This window comes from Hevea brasiliensis, chromosome 7 (assembly GCF_030052815.1).
Source record: "Hevea brasiliensis isolate MT/VB/25A 57/8 chromosome 7, ASM3005281v1, whole genome shotgun sequence".
Lineage (NCBI taxonomy): Eukaryota > Viridiplantae > Streptophyta > Magnoliopsida > Malpighiales > Euphorbiaceae > Hevea > Hevea brasiliensis.
The window spans coordinates 8,435,749-8,459,371 of NC_079499.1; the positions used below are offsets into that span (position 1 = coordinate 8,435,749).

Consider the following 23,623-nt stretch of genomic DNA (forward strand, 5'->3'; position numbering starts at 1 on the left):
ACTCCTTACTAAGTTACTTCCAAAGATTTAAGTCGACAGGTCAAAAATTCCACGTTCCTTTTAACTGTTTACCACTTAGTAAACTAACAATTGTTTCATTTACTTTCAAAGAAATCCAACTTCTTAAGCTGAATAGTTTGTTACTTCAAAGAGGTTTTATCCAGTGTTTGATACTAATTAGTATATTTTGGTTTCAATACAGATAATTGATTTCCTTTTTCTTCCTCTGTGTATTCTCTTCTCTCTCTCTCTCTCTTTTTTTTTTTTTTTTCTTCTTTTCGTTCTTCTCAGTCTACTTACTTTAGTCATGCATCAAATATTCACCATATGATCTATTGTAGAACTTAAGGGGAAAAAAGTATATGTCCTACTTTATGACAAATTTCCAACTAATTAAACTATTTCAGCTTAAGTATCTTATCAAATATTGCAACTAAAACTAATATGAGTGCAATGTATAACTTAAGACCAGACTTTAACAAATTCCCAAATATGATACTTGACAAGTACATTTGATTGTCAAAAGTAGTGCACGATTCTCAAGGGTCCCGAATAGAAGAACTGTACTGAATCTTATTATTTTTCTATTTTGGTTTAGTACTTGGTTATTCACTAATAACCAAACCAAAATCGTACTAAAATGAAGAACTGATTTTATACATGTGTATATATATCACTATTGTTAGAATCTTATAATTCTCAATTTGATTCATACAATTCAATTCGATTCCCCATCACAATAATTCAAATCTATGGGATGAATCGCAAATGTACATAATGAATCAAGTGAACCGATACTAATTAACTAATTCGATCAATTCTTTTTCTAAAAGGTTATTAGACCCTATAGCTTCAAAATTTAAGATTTCACTTTATTTATACTATGAGAAATGCACATAAAATCTTCTCCTTCCATTGGCCATTTTTTACCCCTCCCTTTTCTTTTAATTTATTTTTTTTGTTAATTTACTTCACTAATTATAGTTGTCAAATTATGACATTTTATATTAATATATCCTAACCTTTTAATTTAATTCACTATCCTTTTTTATTATTTAATTATTTTATCAAATTTAAATGAGAGTTTCAACACATGCACAATGATAATCATTGTCTACAAGTTCATAATTCATAACATAAAACTATATAACATAATAAGAATATATTGTTCTACTATAAAGTATACTTCTAATTAGCTAAATGATAATTCTATATTTATGAAAATATGTTATTCTGACATTTTTTACTTATTTTTTAGAATATATGTCATTTTTAATTAATTTAAAGAATTTTTTTCGAATATTAAAATTTGACTTGATTCTTGATTCGAATCTTGATTATACAACCTAAAATTATCATTCGTATCTCTACATTTTCTAAGTATACATTAAATCACGTTATAGTCCTTAATTATAAGTGTGTTAGTATATTGTATAATACTTTCTAATTAATGACTATATAATTAAAAAATAGCTAAAATGTATATTATACAATATACTGCATATTAGTAGCTAACTTTAAAGTGTAAACAGTAATTCATGGTAATTCAAGTACAACTTTCCATGACACCAATTGCATAAATTATTTCAAGAACTGAAACTGAACCCAACTGGAATCGAAGCACCAAAAATCAAATCAAATCAAAACCAAAATATCAAAGAATTGGAATACAACCCTACCGAAAGTTCGGTTCAGTTTGGGTTCTAAGGCAGACACAAACTGAAAACTGAAACACCCATAAGTAAAAGTTCAAGGTCACACATTGTAGAAAATATAGTTGAGAATAAATTGTCTTAACTTTCACTATACAAACAAATGCTCAAATACAGGTGATACTAATACCACTCAATATGAGTTGAAGCTTGCACTTTTATCTTCTATGAAGTAGCCAAAGTGCCTAACTATGCACCAATGATTATTATTATTATTATTATTATTATTATTAATTTTGGGGAAGGGGTGGGGCGGGAGGAGGAGGAGAAAGGTAAATGAATTAGTAGTACATGAGATCCAAAGGGAAACAAATTGATCGCCCATACAATGTTTCAAACAAGCAAGAAAAAAAGACCTACTTACAGCATTTACAGCCCACATCAGCAATAGGATGATCTCTCTTCACTGTTGTCTTACATCTGCTACTAATTTAAAACAACTGTTCACTTCTCAATCAACAAGCAAACGAAATCATTTTACTGCAAGATATTAGTCTCCTATCAAAGTAAGCATCAAAAGCTAATAATAACATGAGTAATGCATAATGTAGTCAGCTAAAGGTACCATAAAGTCTGAATCAGAGAAAATCAAAACCTGAGTTCCAGCTATAGCAAGATGTTAGGATCATTTTCTCAGCCATGTGCCAATAAACATAAAACCTTCTTTGAGCATATTGTATGACGACGATAGAAAGCACACCTGTAGACAGCCATGCCCACAGCATGAATGCTAACAAGTGTGCTCTCTCTCATCGTCAACCAATTATGCCAAAGCTAAGGCAACCTGCCAAAAAGGGTATAATAAGATAAAATGCAGATAAAAACTATTTAGATGACAAACATTTGAGAAATTTTAATCTGCTTACCATGAAAAGGAGATGACCCAATAACTAGGAAATCTTCATAACTAGAATCTTTCAAAGCAACCTGAAACCATATCAATAACTCATTGAAACAACTTAGATATCTTTCTACCAGCACATGATGATAAGAATTGAAGCAAAATTATCTCATTCATTCATATTCTAACCGTCCTAAGCAGCAGAAATTGCAACACCATCTAAGCACAACAGTGATAAACTCATTGCCAATATTCAAGTATACCCAGGTGACCATTTAAAAAGTATTAATTTCTTTAAGCAAGAAAGTGAAACTTGTTCTATTGCTTGTTGGATTGTGATAAGTGGAAGCACAAGCCACTCAACCTTATGTCTGCAGGCAAGAGATTGACACTCAAGGGTGCACCCCTTGCCACTTATGACAAGAAAGTGGACATCCAGAAAACATTATCCACAAAATATCGAAAATTGGCATAGCAAACAATAATTCAATTACTCAAAAAATAAAAATATTCATAATAAAACAATATTACATACAATGAAACATCTAAAACCTTGAAAAATTAGGCAACTAAACCTAGAAAATTATTGAAAAGCAAATGGTCTTAATTATATAAGTGCACAAGCATGTTAACAACATGAGAGGAATTTTAAAACCTCACCAGAAAATGGAAAAACAAAGTTCCAGAAAATTCCAGGCACAACACCTGAGAAAAGGAGACATTGATTCGGTTGTCAGACCAACAAAAGCTGAAAAAAACTGAAGAAAGAAAAACACAGAAATTGCAACAACCTAAAAGGAGCAAAAGAAAATTTGGAAAAGAAAAAGGTAGAGCATGTTCAGTATCCCAAGTGAAACACACACTCAAACAGAGGGGAAAATAGAATTCAACGGAACCCTAATGAACCCTTCAACTGAAGAAGTTCAATAAATTTGGGACCATAAAGTGCCATATCTTTTCTCTCTCTTTTATATATATATATATATATATATATATATATATATAGTCCAGCAAATTTTATTATAATAAAAACCGATGAAATAAAATAATTTAATCCCGCTTGTTGATTTTAAAACTAAAACGTGAACGAGTAGCTAAAATTTTTCACTGAAAAAAAAAATCTTTCAAAAAATTTGTTTTTTTCTCAGTGACCAAACGACAAAAGAACTGAATCGAATAAGACAAAAGAACAATCGCACGCGTCAATCAATAAGCGAAGCATGATCAAAATCTCAATAATATTTACAAACTCAACATGCCCAGAAGATAAAATACCAAGTAATTTTGAAATTCAAACCTTTGAAACGATTTTTATCAAAGAAATCACAGATACATACCCTTTTTTTTTCTAAAAAGATTCACAACTAAACCGCCGATAAAAGAATACATACATAAATGGTGAAAATAAAACACGAGCACCGGTAAGCACCAGCTCAACGGCTTTTATAGATCCAAAAAATGCACAATTGAAATGGAGGATACAGTGTATAAGATTCTTCGAGTTGAAAGCAATAAAGAAAGGTGCTTTCTTTGCAAGGAAGAGGATGATAAGATAAGGTGAAACGGCCAAATGGGGCAAAAGAAAGAAAAAGATTAGCAAAAGCGATTAGTGGTATAATGATGGAGGGAATTGATTTCTCTTCCGCACTGACAATTACGTTTCCACCGTGGAACTTTGATTGGTGCATGTTCTTCCACCTGTGTACCCATTCTTCTGTTATTTCACATTGTACCCATCCTTCTTACTCTTTGAATATATGAGCCTAAAGCAAGTACCCTTCTGTTTGGCAATTTTTTTTTCTATTTGGTACATTTGAAAATTGAAAATTAGGTTTGTCGTATACATTCATAGTTCTCTTACTGTCATCTCGCAGAACTTGGAGAAGATTAAATTAAATATAAGAACTTTCCAACAGTTTAATTTTTCCTTGAAAAATAAAAATTTCATTGCTGGAAAGGAGATCATGACCCATTGCAAGAAAATTCTCCAAACTTAGGGGACAAAGAAGAACACCAATTAAGATTATACATTAGATTGGCGTGAGCCCCAACTTTGCCACCTTATTGTGATCTATTTATCCACCTAATCATAAAGCTCTCCAGGGGAAGAGTGCAACAACAGCTGGTCTACACAAAACAAGCTGCCCCTGAACCTGAAGAGTCTGATTGTATAGATATTGAGAAATAAGAAGTAACGCCAATCATAATATATACTAGAAAAATACCCTTAACTCTGTGTTCTTGATGTTATTCCATATTCTAGTCCTCCAGTACAAAATTCAGTATTCGTCTTTTAACACCAATCCAGCATTTTCACATGAATTTTATAAACCCATTAGCCTTCAATACTTATAGATGAAATCAAAAACATGTTGAGCTTGTTATAATAGGACTTGCTTCAGCTGCTGAATACAAGTAAACAGAACATGATAAATATGCCACAATGTTTTGTCTCCTCTATTTTCACAATGTTCTCAGAGCTTTACCACCAATATGCCAATCTGAATGTACTATAAAAGCCACGTTTTTAACATGTCATGCTGTCCAATATCCATATGCAAAATCTAAAATTTTATATATATATATATATATACATCTCTTACAATCTAATATATGTATCAACACACGCATAAGATGAGAAGCAAGAAAAACCAAGGTAATACAAACTGACGTGCTCATGACTCGAACAAAGATTAGGACAGTGGTTATTTTAGTTGATTTGTGTCGGGTGAGATTGAATGAAAATTCATAGCCACATCAAATATAAAAGTATTGTCAAACCTAACTACCTTCATAGTATATGACATCAGTGCTACAACCAATATTAGTATTCTTTCTTTAACCCCTTAATTAAAAGTATAATTAATTGGATATAAAGATTTTATGAAACAAACTTTGACCTCAAAATAATTCCATTAGCTTTGAGCAGACATTGTCATTAGGTGGGACAAGTCACGGCCTTTTATGCCAAGGCATACATTAAAGAATAAGAGTACCAAAAGAAAGACAAAGCTAAAAAATCTTGTTATTCAATGCAAAAGACAGTTGGCAAAAAAAAAAAAAAAAAAAAAAAGCATGTACATTTTACATGCTTTATATTCTCCTCAATAAGCTCTAATGAGCTGTTACTAAAAACCCTTGCAGCAAACTAATAGCCTACTACCATCTTTCTAACTATTTGACCCACTTTTTTTCTCACAGCACCTTATGGTACCATGAATGATAAGGCCTACTTATTTGCCCAAGCTTAGCCCGTGTGAATAAAATTATTAAAAAAATATATAAAATGCATGTAATCACGACTCAGCCTAGCCTAACTTTAACAAACTGTGAATCACATTGACCAAGGACCTGTTTTTAAAGTCGAGTCAAGTCAGGCTTAATAGAGCCTCAAGCCCATGAACATGATTATTTTGAAAAAATGACTACATACATTATAGGTCACAATGTACTCCATTATGTACCTCTTTTGCCAAGATAGGAAAATAGTGACAATGTCACGACCCAAGTCCATATAGACTACATATCAATTAAGATGAGGCTAGATTTGACCATGTGATCCAAAGTTAAACTCCATTGCTATCTAACCCCACTGTGTCATTAACCAAGTCCGTATAAACTACAAGGCCAACAAATTAATATGAGGGTAGACTTAACAATGAGACCGAAAGTGAGGCTCAACCAATATCTAACTCCGCCACCAGGCCCACCGTAAGAAGCTAATGACAAACACCTTTAGAACTCATTCAAGTCACCTATAGAATCTACATCAGCTAGTGGGTCAAAATGAAGTTATATGTATCTTCAAATCAAACCATTGCTCTCCTTTCTCCCTCCACTCTCACAGTCATTAGAGTGCTCTAAAAAGTGAATAAAATAAAAAAATAATCATAGAAGGTGATAAATACCTGGTGTCTAGTCAATAGAAAAATATTGTCAGACCTAATTATCTGCATAGTACATAAAATCAGTGTTACAACCAATATTAGTATCCTTTCTTTACCCCTTAATTGAAAGTATAATTAATTGGATATAAAATTGTCACAAAAAAAAATTGACCCAAAAAAAAAAAACTTTGGAGCGTACAAGAAAAATAGGATAGAAAAATTCAATGCACTCATCTGTACATTTTAGATACATAAAAAAAATCTATGCCAAGGTAAACATTGTACAATAAGAGTGTAGTAGAAGAATAAGATAGAGAAATTCAATGCAATCATCTGTGTAACACTTTCACTAAAGGTAGTCCGTACATTTTACTGTTCCGATGACTAATGTCTGTTCGGACAATCAGGGTGTCTGGAACTACACTTAAACTATAGTGAGGAGGCATAAATTAATGAAATAAATATTAAAAAAATGTAGGAAAAATTTTGAGAAAATAAAATAAAATTTAGAGAATTTATTAATTTTTATAAAATAATAAAAATAACCCAATGAGCACCATGAAGGGTATTTTGGTCATTTCACCCCTAGAGGTGAATTTTGACCTAAATGTCAAATTAAAATTAGGAAATAAAATAATTAACATAAATTAAATTTATGAATTTGAATTTAGAAAATGAGAAGAGAAAAGAAAAGAAAAGAAAAGAAAGGAAAAGAAAAGAAAAGAAAAAAAGCTTATGAAAATTTTAAAATTTAAAGTACACAATAGAATATATATATATATATACCCATTAGAAGACAAAAGCCACCAACTCCATCTTCTTCTCCACTCTTTCTCTCTCTCTTCCTCTAGCACCCCTGTCCCCCATTTCCTCCATTGATATTCAAGCTTTCAAGTTTGATTTCCCAAGCTTCTACCCATCAAAACCTTTAGCACCCTTCACAAAAAATACTCCCCACTCCATAAGAAAACTATAGATACCCATAAGAAGCAAGAAATTTGAAGTTAGGGAAGCTCAAGTAAGGTTAGTGCACTAATCTCTCTTCTTCTCTTTATTAAACATGAAAAGCATGTTTAGCCAAGCATAAATATCATTAAAACAAAAAGAAAATCTAGAGGAAAGAACCCTTGAATTTTTTGCAGCCATGGAACTTGAAGTTTATTGCTTTTAAGTGATGAAAACTAGTTCCATGAGAATGTGTGATAAGTTGAAATATTTGGGTGTTTGATTGTGTAGTGTTTGTGAAAATTTAAAACTTTGAAAATTAGGGTTTGTGTAAATGCTTGAGGACTTGGTGTACATGTTGAAATTGACCTATTGAGTTAAAATTGTTGCTTATAGAAGTGTATTGCATGCAAATTGAAGTAAGGAAGTTGAAGGAATTGAGATATTGGGAGTGTTCAATTTTCTGCAGGTTTGGACTCAATGAGTCCAGTGGGTTTATTGACCCTGAAAATGTGTGACTCCAATTGGTATGAGGCCAATTGGAAGTGAAAATAGACTCAAAATAGCCCATTTTTCATGTAGACACCATGCCCAAATTTTGCCAAAATCATGACCAATTCTCTGCCCAAACCTGGATGACCAAACATTGAAACCCAGAAAATCACCAAATAAACAGTACGTGTCCAAATGACCTAAAATTACATCAATGGAAAGCTTAGACATAGAGCTACACTTTTCATGAAGACCACTTGACCCAGTTTTGCTTTTAACCAAATCAAATTGTTAGCACAAGTTGAGTCACTAAAACTGCCAACCCAGAAATTGTCCAAAATACTGTTCCTTTGGTATGCTTGACCAGTTTTAGCAAAAATGCCATAACTTGGTCTCCAAAGCTGCAAATTGAGTGAAACTAGTGCCAAAAGTTTTATAAGACATAGCACAACAATTTTTATGTTTTGACCAAGCTCTAGAAACCATTGCATCATAGGGAAAATATTAGCCAAAATTAGAAATTGAAATCTGGAAAATGTTAAGTTGAACCCAGAATGTCATTTGATACCGTGTGTTCATTTGGTTATAACTCCCACTAGGAAATTCCATTTGAGATGTGCCAGTATGATCCGGAAACATGATACTTAGGGCTACAACATTGATTAGACTCCTTTGCCAAATTCTAAGTGTAAAGACCCTAAAAAGAGGGTCAAACATACTGCCCTGAAGTTGGTTATTGCCTTTATAGCCTGAGAGTCCAGGTTAATACACTGACTATAACTCACTATACCAAGCTTGAAAAATTATGAAATTGTACCTGGGAGTCCCTAAGACATAGAGGAACATATCTTGTGAAGGAACCTAAGTCTAAAAATGAACATAAAATGATCAAATGACTGGTCAAAGTTTATTGACCAGAAATTATAAATTCTGGACAGCTTAGAGGCAAAGGGACCAATTATGGTATTTTGACCATAACTTGAGTTCTATAACCCCAAATTCAGTGATTCAAAAACTGAAATTCAAGTTTAAACATAGAGGAGCATTTATTATGAAGGAAGTGTGACCAAATAGACATCCTAACCTAGTCAAATTCCTAGATAAAGATAACACATCAAAATGAACCTAAAGAAAGGTTCATGGAAAAAATGCTATATATGATAATTAAAACGCTCATAAGGAAAATTTAAATATTAAAAATGATATGAATATGTAAATTAGGACTAATGTCTTATTAATATGAAATTAATGGTACCAATGAACAGTACTAGAAAATAGTAACAGTGAATAGTGCTAAATTAATTAAAAATATTTAATTGCCCATAGTATACCTAGACTTATTTATTTAGTTAGATAAATTGGTATACCAATTAGGGACTACAGATAGCAGTACTGCCTATCGAGAAAATCATGAACTGACAATATATGTCTGGTATGATTGTTCTACAGGCTATATGCCTACTTACTGGCCATTGTGCCTACTTTATTTCTGGCTTTACAAGCTCCGATAATGGTCTCGTGCGACGGTGACCTCGTGCTCGACAGACGATATCTTTGGATAGACATATGGCTGTCTAACCAGTATATACCAATGCATCCAGCTTTTATAATTTGTTATAGGTTTCTTGGGCATTGAAAATCATTAATTAAGATTGAATATACAATAAGTAAATAGAAAAGATCCTGATAAATTAAATTGTTCCCAAAGTGAAATAAAAATGTAAAAGACACAGAAATTATGAATTTACAATTATTATTTAAATTATTAAATTATTGTTATTATAAATTATGCACCACTAAGCGTTATGCTTAGCGCGTTAGTTTTCAGTAGCGTACTGGAGATCGATCCAGAATGGCCAGCAGTAGTAGTGCTCACATAGAGATCAATCAGATCTGCCAGTGTTTACTAGTCACCTCTACAGTTATATTTTGGTAGGGCCCATATATAGACTAGTATTTTGGTTTATTATGTTTAGTCATGATGTAATTACTAGTTTATGATGTATTTCATTTTGGACTTGAAATTAAACTTGAGATTGAAATGAAAACTTGTAATTTATTATCTATGAATTTCCATATGAATGCAATAGATGATACTTCATTTTGAGATCTCATAAATAGTTGTGAATGATATGATAAAAGAGAATATGATATGGACATGTAACAGGTGATTAGTGAAAACCCGCCAGATGCTAATAAAACAGGGGATGCTCTATCCGGGTCTCCACAGAAATAAGATATAAAAAAAAAAATTTTCACACATTGAATACATGTTTTAAATGACATCAAAAATTTACAATAGATATGATAAAACAAGATAGGGTGCTCCGGCACCGAATGTGGCACTTTTTACTCGGCTATATAGTATACGGGTAAGAGCCGTCACAATCTGTACATTTTAGATGCTTTATGTTCTCCTCATTAAGCTGTAATGAGTCGTTATAGCTGTAATTACTAACTAAAAACCCTTGCAGCAAACTAACAACTTTCTAACTATTCCAACCACCTTTCTTCTTATAGCTACTTCTGGTACTCTTGTTCTTTCACGTATTTGAATGACAAGACCTACTTATTCGCCCAAGCTTAGCCAATGTGAGTGAAATTATATATATATATATATATATATATATATATATATATAAACATAAAATGCATGTAATCATGACTCAGCCTAGCCCAACTTTAACGAACTATGAATCCGATGGACCAAGAAACCATTTTTAGAGTTGAGTCAAGTCAAGCTTAATAGACCCTAAAGCCCATGAACATGATTATTTTTTAGAAACAACTACATACATTGTAGATCACAAGGTGATACATTATATTACCTCTTTGTTAGAAAATAGTGACAATGTCATGACAAAGCCCATATAGAATACACACCCAACAATTATAATGACGCTAGACTTGACCATGTCACTCAAAGTTAGGCTAGAACAATATCTAACTCCACCATAAGTCATGACCCACGCCCGTAGCTAGACTTGACAAAGTGAAGTAAAGTTAAACTCAACCAGTATGTAACTCCACCACTAGCCACATCATAAAAAGCCACTAATAGAAACCTTTAGAACTCATTCAAGCCATCTCTAGAATCTACATCAGCTAGTGGGTCAGGGTTCTAAACCATATTAGCCTTGACAATGATGTCAAGAATTTTAACGATTCCCCAAACTTTCCATTAGATATATTTTTCATTTGATCTACATAAGTGGCCTTAGCAATTTATTACCAGCAATCATTAAGAATAATAAAAATATTATAGATTTGATCCATACGCAAGGGATTTGACAAATTAAAACTAACAATCAATAGTTGAATTCAAGGCCATGAGGTTAAACCAAACCTCATCCTAGTTGTTAGCTTAGTTATTAAAGGCGAGCCTTAGGTTTCAGGCTCACGAGGCTCCAGCCCTAGCTCCTCTTCAAGAGAAAGGTGGGTGATATGCACTAGGCCCTCACCTTATGTGCCTAGGCATGAGGCTAGAAATGCACGCCTTTTTTATTTCCACATTCGGCGAGTATTTTCTTTGACAAAAAGCACAACCACTTAACTCCAAATTTATCAATATAAAAGTTTTCAAAATTAGTATAGCTAGTGACTAAGTTGAAGATGAGTACTAAGAGAATGAATGTGTAGAAAAAGATGAAGAAAATTATGATGCTACTCTTGATGAAGATTGAAGAGTAGCTATTTTATAATTGCTTAACTTTAGTTATGAAATATTAAAAGACTATTCAAGTTTTAATATATTATTACTTGAATGTTTATTAGTTATTATTAATTTTAGCTTTATGTTATTTGAAGTTTGATGGAATATTCACATTTATTTTACTTTGATTTTTTTTTCCTTACCTAGCTCATGCGCGTGCCTTCACCTTGCGCCTAGGCTCCAGGATCCCTTGGCGCCTTAGTTCTCCTTAAGCCTTTAATAACTTTAGTTTTTAGGCTAATATCTAACTCCAGATCTTGTTGCAGCAAACAATTCTTTCATAACATCTAATTTTGCAAGTTAATAACTTTCCAAAAAAACTCAAGCTAAGAACATCACTTCATTTGTTGTGTTCACATAGCGTGGGAAATTATCTAATAAACAACAAATATGATCATCAACATGTCTATTTTGAAGCAAGTGACAATCTCCTAGATGACATGAAACAATGTTAGCTAATAGGAACGCAAGTGAGCAATTTAATCAAGCCATCATGTTTTAAACCAATATAATATTATTAGCAAAGATCTAAAATTTAGAAAACATTTACTACTTGGTTGCAATTCATATTATACTTAAATAAAAAGATGAAGACAACAAACAAAACTAGATGATATTAGAAATTTCCACTAAAAAATAAGCAGTGCAAAAACAATTCTAGGGAAGAATTATGCGAGAAATCTCAAACATGCAAAGTAGCAGTATTACAAATTAATACAAAAAAGCAAGAGAAAACAACGTATTATGACATATAAGATATAATAATATACAATTGAAACATAGTGTATTAGGATATCAAATCATGAGTTGCTCTTATCTTATAATTTCATTTATGTTCTCTCTCTTGAAAAAAAATGGGGATAGAATTCTCAATGCACTCACAAAAACTTGCAAGGAACTCTTAAAACTAATGCAACATAAGATATTAAATGATGTCCTAAACTCACATTCAAATGGGCATTGATTTAGAGAATATTGTTTATATGCATAGGTCACAATTCATAAAAGTTGTTAGAAAAGCAATCAACAACTCCTAAGAAAGCAATTCAAAATGGGATATGGAAAAATTAAAGGGATCTATAATACCTAAATACCAAAAACCACCGAAGTTTTTAACTTCAACATCACAACATCATTTTTTTGTGAATCATAATGAGTTCATTTGGAATAAATCATTTACAAGAAAAAAATTCTAAAGAATTCCCATACTGTAATGCCCTCACCGTAGGTAGTCCGTACATTTTACTGTTCCGACAACTAATGTCTGTTCGGACAGTCAAAATGTTTGGAACTACACCTAAACTATAGTGAGGAGGCATAAATTGAAGAAATAAATGTTAAGAAAATATAGGAAAAATTTAGAGAAAAATAAATCAAAGTTTAAAGGATTTATAAATTGGTACAAAAATAATAAAAATAACCCAATATGCATTATGAAGGGCATTTTGGTCATTTCACCCCCAGAGGTGAATTTTGACCCAAATGTCAAATTAAAAATTTAGAAAATAAAATAATTAACATAAATTAAAATTTATGAAATAAATTAGGAAAAGAATGAGAAAGAAAAGAAAAGAAAAGAAAAGAAAAGAAGAGAAAAGAAGAGCTTATGGCATTTAAAAGAATTAAAGTACACAAAAATAAATAAATATATAAGACAATAGAGACAAAAGCCACCAACCACAAGCTTCTTCTCCACCTCTTCTCTCTCTTTTTCTCTCCCATGGCCGGCACACACTTTCCCCCCACCTTTTCACCATTTTTGTCAAGCTTCCAAGCTTGATTTCTCAAGCTTAATCCACCCAAAACCCATAGCCCACTTCACAAAAAATACTCCCCATACCCTAAGAAAGCTATAGATACCAAAAAGAAGCAAGGAAATTGAAGTTTAATAAGTTACAAAAAAAGGTTAGTGCTCAAAACTCTTGATCTCTTCTTTAAGCATGAAAATCATGCTAAACCAAGTGAAGATTTACATGAAATTAAAAAGAAAAATTTGGGAAAGAAACCTTTGAATTCAGCAGCCTTAGAGGAACCATGAAAATGATGGATTTTGTTGGTTTTAGTTTAGTTAGGGAAGTTAATTAACAAGGTATTATATGTGGGAATTGATTTCATGGTTATATATGTGAATTTGATGTTTGAAATTAGGGTTGTACACTTGAAAGTGGGGATTTTGTGACATTTTTGAATTTGACCTAATTGTGTTGAGATTGATGACAATAGATGTGACATGTATGCTTATTTGGAGTTTAGAGAAGGAGGAGATTGAATTTTGGGAGTGTCAAATTTTCTGCAGGTTGGGACTCAATGAGTCTAGTGTGTTTGTTGAACCCTAACTGACAATGTGTGACTCCAATTGGTATGAGGCCAATTGGAGGTGTTTTGGGACATCCAAACCTTCATTTTTCAAGAAGAAACCCTGCCCAAATTCTGTCAAAATCATGACCAATTCTCTGCCCAAACCCGGATGACCAAACACTGCCAACTCAGAAAATGACCAAATGAATCATTTGGTCATAACTCTATCTATACTAGTCCAAATGGCCTAAAATTTCATCAATGAAAAGCTTAGACATAGGGCTACACTTTTCATGAAGACCACTTGACCCAGTTTTGCCTTTAACCAATTCAAATTGTTGGCACAAGTTGGGTCACTAAAACTGCCAACCCAGAAAATGACCAAATGAACAGTACGTATTCATTTGGTCATAACTCTCTCTATACTGGTCCAAATGACTTAAAATTTCATCAATGGAAAGCTTAGACATAGGGATACACTTTTTAATGAAGAGTGTTATGGGTTTTGGTGAGGAAATGAGGGAGAAATCAAGCTTAGAGCTTGAATGACAATGGTGAAAATGAGGGACCAAGGGTGGGCGACAACTTGAGGGGGAGAGAGAGAAAGAGTGGAGAAGAAGATGGTGTTTGGTGGCTTTTGTCACTTATGGCTATATATATATATATATATATATATATATATATATATATATATATATATATATATAGATTTTTTTTTTCAAATGCCATAAGTTTTTTTATTTTCCTTTCTTTTCTTTTCTTCTTCTTTCCTAATTCAACTCATAATATTAATTTGTGTTAATTATTTTTATTTTCTAAATTTTATTTTGACATTTAGGTCAAAATTCACCTCTAAGAGTAAAATGACCAAAATGCCCTTCATAATGCATATCGGGTTATTTTTATTATTTTTGTACCAATTTATAAATCCTCGAAACTTTAATTTATTTTTCTCCAAAATTTTCCTATATTTTCTTAACATTTATTTCTTCAATTTATGCCTCATCACTATAGTTTAGGTGTAGTTCCAGCAATTTTGACTGTCCGAACGGACATTAGTCATTGGAATAGTAAAATGTACGGACTACCTATGGTGAGGGCGTTACAAGACACATAGCATTCCTTAAATCAGTCCTTAATATAAGCATTAATTAAGCTAATCAATCATATGATTTTCTCATAAGCATATTCCATAAATTAAAGAAAATCTCATCAATTCCAACACCTATTACACTTTAAAATTTATTCCTTTTATTAAATCATTGGAATTAGTTAAAGTATTAATATTATAATTCCATTGATTGACCTTGCCTCCTGTTATATTGATATTGTTCATCACCAAATAGAGCACAAGAAGAGGCATATTTGACTCTTACAAACTATTGTTTTGTTGTGTGCACTGCTAAGAAAAAAGTATCTATCAAAAATATCATATGATCCAAGACGCAAATGAGAGAATGGTGATTGTTGTGAGGACTTTTGGAGTGAAAGGAATGGATCATATTCAAACTAACTAGCACCAAATTTGGTTTCAAGTGAAGGAATAGGGATAGTGGAGTAAAACCACATGGCAAGTATGTAGCTTGCTTACTTTATGGTAGCACTCATTGGCGACATGGATGGAGGCATTTGAAAGACTATAAACCATGCAAAACTAAATCTTGGAGAGAATCCAACAAGTAAAAAAAAAAAAGTTTGACACAAAATTGTAGAAGATTAAAATGACCAAAGAAACACCATGGGTGTGCCATATGAACATGAAACTTATATCGCATAAAAAAAAGATTTTAAAAAAAAATTGCACGTGTAAAATATTTACCATCATTCTTTGTTATAGCGTTGGCTATATTAACATTGGATACTCATGAGTCCATGTCTAAAAGTTGGGATGTTAAAATATGTGCAAAACAATAAAAGAGAAGGTATAGAGTTGCCATCCATCAATTACAATTGAAAGAAGGGTTTTAAGATAGTTCAACTATATATGTGATTGATATAATGGTAAGAAAGAAGAAGCATATTCAATAACAAAAGGAACTTGAGCTTTAGTAGGATTACACGAGGATATCATTTAAAGAAATAAAAAAATTTAAGCAACTTATCCTAACAAGTTTGAAAACATAAATTAAAATCTAGTTGAATTTAGTTAGCTAAAGTAACAAGGAAAAGGAAAATTAGCTATGTTCAACTTAGCATACTTAAAGGTAATAATAGGTAAGTTCAAGGATATATAGAAACTATACTATTAGTCTAAGAACCACCAAAATGGATGATGGTAAAAAAAAATTAAATATTAATAAATACTTGATATAGTACAGCCCAAAATCCAAATCAATTTTAAAGGATTTGGATCCCCTAGATCCGATCCAATCATAAGAGGTTTGGATTTATTACTTGAGCAGACCGAACGCAAGGAGTGTGAACAACACTGAACATAAGAAGTTCGGACAACACTGTGAGAAATCTAGTTCGGATTGAGTTCGAATAAATTGAACTTAGAGTTCTGACAAAGGCCGTCAGAATCTAGATTGACCCCGAGAATATCATTGGTGTAGTATGTTGCATTTCTGTAACATATGGAAGGGTATAGCTGGATATGAATTAGCAAAATCACATAGATTGCGCAAAGGCACTTTTCTTTGCCTTATAAATAGGTCCTGAACACCTACAAGGTATGCAATTCATTTTTCTTATTCTTTGTCAGTCATTATTCTGAGGTCTTAAGCAATCGCTAGCTTAAGCGTCAGAATGGCCACATTTAGGTTACCGACCTCACTTCTCTTCTTGCTTGCAAGCCACCTCGAGTATATTCGCCAACCCGAGAATCAATGGCAGCGTCAATACTAAATATGCTAATTCTAGCAATTAAAATAAAGTATTATCGCACATGAAAAGCTGGGCAAATTTATGGCTTAAAAAATAATATGTAACCAACTTGCTATGTTATCGTGAAATGCCAAACCGGCAAATATGGAATCACCATTAGACTAGTTATACTTAATAATACAAATTATTGTGCCAATACACTTACATGTAACAACAAAGTGTGAGCACATATATCTATACAGGCAAATGTGCATGCACATTCAAACGAGAATGAGTGCACATTTAGAAGCATATAGTTAGGTCAGGACAATGGGAGGCCAATAAGCTATGCAAAAAATGTGCATATATGTATAACAATATAATGAGAGATCTATATCAAAGTTTAAAGGTCAATGTTTTGAATCTTCATGCAGCAGAAAAAGCTTTATTCTATATTTTCTTATCTTTATACACTTACATAATGCTGTTTATGAACAACAATTTAATGCAATCAGCACCTTAAGAATCAAGACTGTAACAATATCATCCCTAATGTTCTTGGTTGTGCTAATCTCTTGTGCTGAGTTAGAATTCAGTCCATGTGAACTGAAGTGTAAGGAAGAAAAATATTGGTTCAAAATCTGATGTAAGTGATGGCCTTGATTTATCTCCAAAACCACAGGTTGCATTAGTTTTTATAGGACTCATAATGCATGTAACTATTGTTAAGTAGTCCACTGTTAGCAAATCTTAATTATTTGCATGCATTTTTTTTAGTAGAAGGACCTACATGCTGTAGCATCATTTTTTTTTTTTGACACTTCAACAACATATGGAGCATTAATTCAAACTCAACACTAAGGAGTAGCTCAAATGAACATAAGGTATAAATTGTTATAATATTTATTTTTCAAATGCTTGATGCATGTAATTATTGTTTATGAGTTGTCTGCAGAAGTTCAAAATTCAAAGTAAAAATCAGAACTCATACTGGCAAAAAATGATAGAGGTTGAAGTTACATGGACTTGTGTCCGAAATAAAAAGCATGCCATCACTTGTGTGCAAGTGCCAAACACAATTGATGATGCTTAAAAGTAAGGGCTTCCAATAAATTGGGTTGAACAATGAAAAAAATACTTTTAGTTGTGTTATGGAAAGTTAATCATTATATTATTTCTGTGTATATTCTGTATTCTGTATTCCTATTTAGGATTTCTTATTTAGGATTTCTTCCTAATTAGTATAACACAATTATAGGAATCAATTGTATATAAATACCCATGTACAGATTAATTGAAATATATGAGAATCATCTCTTTCTACATGGTATCAGAGCCTAAAGAAGTAACAAAACACCGAGAACAAGAAGACAATTGATTATAAGAAACAAAAGAAGAGATAGGGTAAGTACATGAACGTTTACCTTTACGAAGAGCAATGGGTAAGTCTAGATCGTAATCATGATCGTATGAGTGCAGGATCTCCCAACGAAGTAGTGGTGGAGGATCCGAGTCGGGAATCTCCAATCTCTGGAATAAACATGAACAACGGAGGCCGAGTAGGTCTAGAGACGGAAGAAATAGGTGTGAGAGAGGACTAGACATTGGTTGACAAGATATATTAAGATATCATCTTCCTCCCCGACTCTCATACACGGATGATTGAGAAAAAATGGAGTGGACTCAAAAATGTGACATCTGCGAAACAAGATAACGATTAAGAGTAGGAGAGAAACAACGGTACCCTTTTTGGATCCGGAGTACCCAAGGAAGACACATTTGAGAGACTTTGGATCCAATTTAGTAACTCATGACGAACATCACGTACAAAACAAGTACAACCAAAAATACGGGTTCAACGGAAACAAAGATTTTGTAGGGAACAAAGCGATAAGGAATATCCCCATTAAGGAAGAAGGCATACGATTGATCAAAAACATGCCGTAGAAAGCGCATCCGCCCAAAAGTGTTTAGGAACTTTCATCCGAAAAGAAGAGCACGAGTTACCTCAAGAAGATGCCGATTTTTTCTTTCGGCCACGCCATTTTGGGATGGGGTATCCACACAGGAAGACTGATGAAGAATGCCATTTTGTGTCATATAAGACTGAAATTGTGCTGAAAAATATTCTTTAGCATTGTCACTTCTTAATATGCGCACAAAAATATTAAATTGAGTTTTGATTTCATTACAAAAGGCACAAAAGATAGAAAACAACTCAGAACGATTCTTCATTAAATATAACCAGGTAACACGAGAGTAATCATCAACAAAAGTAACAAAATAACAAAATTCAGTTTTAAAAGTAACAGAACAAGGACCCCAAACATCAGAATGAACTAACTCAAAAGGGGATAAAGCCCGTTTATTGACTCTAGACACAGAAGGCAAACGATGATGTTTTGCAAACTGACACGACTCACATTCTAGTACTGATAAAGACTGAAACTGAGGACACAACTTCTTCATGGTTATCTTCAGGAGGAGGTGTATATGGAGCAACCACCTGGGTTTGTTGCTCAGGGGGAGTTGGGTAAAGTTTGTAGGCTTCGGAAGTCTCTTTATGGCTTGAAACAAAGTCCTAGGGCCTGGTTTGGGAGATTGAAAGCAAGACAGAATTTGGTATGCAAAAGAGTAAGTGTGATCACTCAGTATTTTATAAGCAATCTGAGGCTGGTCTAATTCTCCTGGTAGTCTATGTGGATGACATTATCATCACTGGGAGTGACTCTGCAGGTATTTCATCTCTTAAAACCTTCATTCAAACCCAGTTTCAGACCAAAGACTTGGGATTATTAAAGTATTTTTTGGGTATTGAAGTTATGAGAAGTAAGAAGGGTATTTTCTTGTCTCAAAGAAAATATGTCCTTGATCTATTGACAGAGACAGGAAAATTAAGTGCTAAGCCTTTTAGTGCACCAATGACTCCAAATTTACAACTGTTAGCAGGGGATAGTGAGTTGTTTGAAGATCCAGAGAGATACAGGAGATTGGTAGGAAAATTGAACTACCTTATCACTCCGACATTGCTTATGCCGTTAGTGTGGTAAGTCAATTTATGTCTTCCCCAACTGTTGCTCATTGGGAAGCCTTGGGACAAATCTTGTGCTATCTGAAGGGAGCTCCAGGAAGAGGTTTGTTATATGGTAATCATGGGCATTTAAATGTTGAATGTTTTTCGATGCCGATTGGATCTAAGGTTGATAGGAGGTCAACGGATATTGCGTTTTTGTTGGAGGAAATTTGGTGTCTTGGAAAAGCAAGAAGCAGTGTAGTTTCTCGATCTAGTCTTGAATCCGAATACTGAGCCATGGCACAATCGGTATGTGAGGTAATGTGGATATTTCAATTACTAGATGAGACAGTTTTAAGACCCCACTGCGAAATTGTGGTGTGATAATCAAGCTGCTCTCCATATTGCTTCTAATCCGGTATTTCATGAGCGGACCAAACATTTTGAGATTGATTGTCACTTTGTTCGTGAAAAGATTCAACAACAGATCATCTCAACAGGACATATCAAAACTGGAGAGCAGTTAGGAGATATTTTCACAAAAGCTCTGAATGGAGCTAGGATTGACTACATTTGTAACAAGTTGGGCATGATTAACATCTATGCTCCAACTTGAGGGGGAGTGTTATGGAAAGTTAATCATTATATTATTTCTGTGTATATTCTGTATTCTGTATTCCTATTTAGGATTTCTTATTTAGGATTTCTTCCTAATTAGTATAACACAATTATAGGAATCAATTGTATATAAATACCCATGTACAGATTAATTGAAATATATGAGAATCATCTCTTTCTACAAGTTGCAAATCATTTGCACCTATATAGACTACACTACATAAAAAGATTTATGATTTTAGTCCTAGCTAGTTTACACTTTGCTGATGTAAAGTTCAACATTTTACCCTAAAAAAAAAAAACCAAAAAAGTATAACATAATTTGTTCTTTCCCAATAAAGCAAATATTTATAAAAAAAAAAAAGGGAAGAAATTTTGAGATATTGTGGATATAGAAATTGAGTAACTCCATAAAGTAGCATAAGATATTAGTGAAAAACACTTTTCAGGGGTTCTCAAAACCTAATAAAAACAAAATGCTGCTAAAAGGCCAAAAAGAAAAACAAAATTAGGGTTAGGGATTCTACATGAATGACTTAGACAGACATCAGGAAAAGAAAATTGAGAATTTGGGTGGTTGATCTAGTTTTGTCCAATGGTACATAAATGAGACCATTCTTTTTCAGTTCTATTTTTCAATGTTTGGAAAACTGACTTTTTAGGTCAGATTTTAGATAGGTTATAGATCAAATGTTTATAGCTCAAATGTTGAATAGAGTTTTAATACGTAGATCTTGTATCTAGATTTTGTCAAATACAACATACAAAATCCATTAGTGTCACCATGAGTGCTAGAGTTGCTTTATTCAAATTTAATTTTTGAACAAAATTTTGGTACATATATTTGTCGTAACTAGAGTTCATGAAAGATCACACACAAAACTATATTAGCATGTCAATGAGTCCTCCTATTGCTTTTTCAAAGATTCAATTCAAGACATAATACAAGAAAAAACAAAACTCTAGCTTATGTATGTTACAACAAGAATTATCACAAGCAATGTAACTCTCATAACTAGATAAAAAAATATAACAGCCATGCTTGAATATTATAGACCATTGAAAGATCCCCAAGAAACCCCCTTTTTACCTTATTAAAAAGTCTAATGATAACAAAATTGTGTTTCCTTCAATTTTTAGTTGTTTTCATAATTTATTTTCAGTTTTAACCATTCTCTAGATTTCTATCAAAGAAATACTAATGCTTCAAACTCCTTGCCTACTTTTTTTTTTTTTTTTTTTTGATAAGCAACAAAAGAATGAGAAGCATAACTCTCAAAATTTGGGATATGGAATAGGAGAAACTCTCAAAATGAGAAGCAACAAAGTAAAAGCATAGGAGAAACTTAGTACATCACCATGAACACTAAGATACAAAGACACTTAAAACAAGGAGACTGCCAGCAACAAAATTTGGGATATGGAATGAGAAGAGATTGCCATTTGGATGCAGGGGCTCCATTGATTACACTATTCTGATCTTTGAAAGGGAGGGCCATTTTGCTACTGCTACTTCTAGGATACTTCCAAGAATCAACACTATAATCAATAGGAGGAATAATACCCAGACATACACATGCCAGCTATGCGCGACTAAGAGCTAGAAGATGATGACCACAAACTGCAGGAGGGAGCTGATGCCAACAACTCCTTGCCTACTTTGTTCATGAAATAACATTTTATCTTGAGAAAATAATCAGACACTCAAGGGTGTAAATTATGACAAGCAAGTGCACATCCAGAAAACATGATCCACCAAATATCGAAAATTGGCATAGCAAACAATAATTCAATTATTCAAGAAATAAAAATAGTCATAATAAAACAATATCACATGCGATGAAACATTTGAAACCTTGAAAATTAGGCAACTAAGCCCAGGAAATTATTGAAAAGCATGTCTTAATTATATAAGTGCACAAGCATGTTACCAACATGAGAGGAAAAATTTTAAAACCTCACCAAGAAATGGAAACAAAGTTCCAGAAAACTCCAGGCACAACACCTGAAAAAGAAGAGATTTAGTTATCAGAATAACAAAAGCTGGAAAAGCAGAGAAAGAGAAACACAGAAACACTCAAAAAGAGAGGAAAATAGAGTTCAACGGAACCCTAATGAAGAAGCTGGGACCATAAAGTACCCCCCCCCCCCTCTCTCTCTCTCTCTCTCTCTCTCTCTCTCTCTCTATATATATATATATATATATATATATATTTCTATTATAAAAATACAAATGAAATAAAAATAATTTAATCCAGCTTGTTGATTTAAAACTGAAACGTAAGGAAGTAGCTGATATATTCACTGAAAAAAAATTTTAAAAATTTTTTTTTTTTCCTCAGTAACCAAACAACAAGCAAAGAGATCTAAACATTAGCTAGAGCTGAAAAAGTAGTTTCCTTCCCCAACAGAGAGAAGCAGGTCCAACGAAAACCTAAAACTGAATCGATTAAGAGGACAACAATTGCACGGGTCAACCAATAAGCGAACCTACAAACTCAACATGACAAGAAGATAAAATACCAAGTAATTTTGAAACTTCAAACTTGTAACACCATTTTTATCAAACAAATCACAGATTCAAACCTAAACCTCCAATAAAATTATACATACATATATGATGAAAGTAAAACACAAGAGCACCGGTAAGCACCAGCTCAATGGCTTTTACAGATCCAAAAAATGCACCATTTAAATGGAGTATACAGTGTATAAGATTCTTTAAGATGAAAGCGGGAGAGAAAGTTGCTTGCAAAGAGGAAGAAGATGATAAGACAAGAAGGGGAAGTAGCAATATTGGAAAAAAGAAAGAAAAAGCTTAGCTTAGCAAATGCGATTAGTGCTATAATGATGGGAGGCAATTGACTTCTCATCCACTCTGACAATTACGTTTCTAACGTGGAACTTTGATTGGTGAATGATTTTCCACGTATGTACCCATCTTTTATTTTTTTCAAATTGTACCCATCTGTTTAGCAATTTTTTCTTTTTTTTGGTACTTCAAAAAGTTGAAAAATAGTTTTGTTTTTATACCTTCATAGTTCTTTTACTGTCATCTGAGTAGACATTGGTGACGATTAAATTAAATATAAGAATTCTCCAACAGTTCTCTCTTCCTTGAACCAAAAAAATTTCATTACTGGAAAGAAGATCATGATCCACTACAAGAAAATTCCCCAAACTAATCTTGCAGCTATCCAGAGGAAGGGTGCAACAACAGCAATTTCCATTGGACTTCCTTATTCTTGTCTACACAAAACAAGCTGCCCCTGAAGAGTCTGATTCTGTAGACATTAAGAA

At 32.8% G+C, this 23,623-nt stretch overlaps 1 long non-coding RNA gene across 5 annotated transcripts; it reads right to left on the reverse strand.

Annotated features, from left to right (window-relative positions):
- Positions 1-1,676: 1,676 nt before the first annotated feature.
- LOC110633352 (uncharacterized) lies at positions 1,677-23,112 on the reverse strand. 5 transcript variants are annotated; one of them, XR_009150029.1, is made up of 7 exons: positions 22,937-23,112; positions 22,286-22,328; positions 6,462-6,503; positions 3,214-3,258; positions 2,579-2,639; positions 2,308-2,496; positions 1,677-2,192 (listed from the first exon to the last, which is right to left on the reverse strand). It is a non-coding gene; the product is annotated as an uncharacterized LOC110633352 (long non-coding RNA). The 5 variants fall into 5 exon arrangements; XR_009150028.1 differs by lacking the exon at positions 6,462-6,503; XR_009150030.1 differs by lacking the exon at positions 6,462-6,503 and having other exon boundaries at positions 22,977-23,109.
- Between the last annotated feature and the right edge of the window lie 511 nt (positions 23,113-23,623).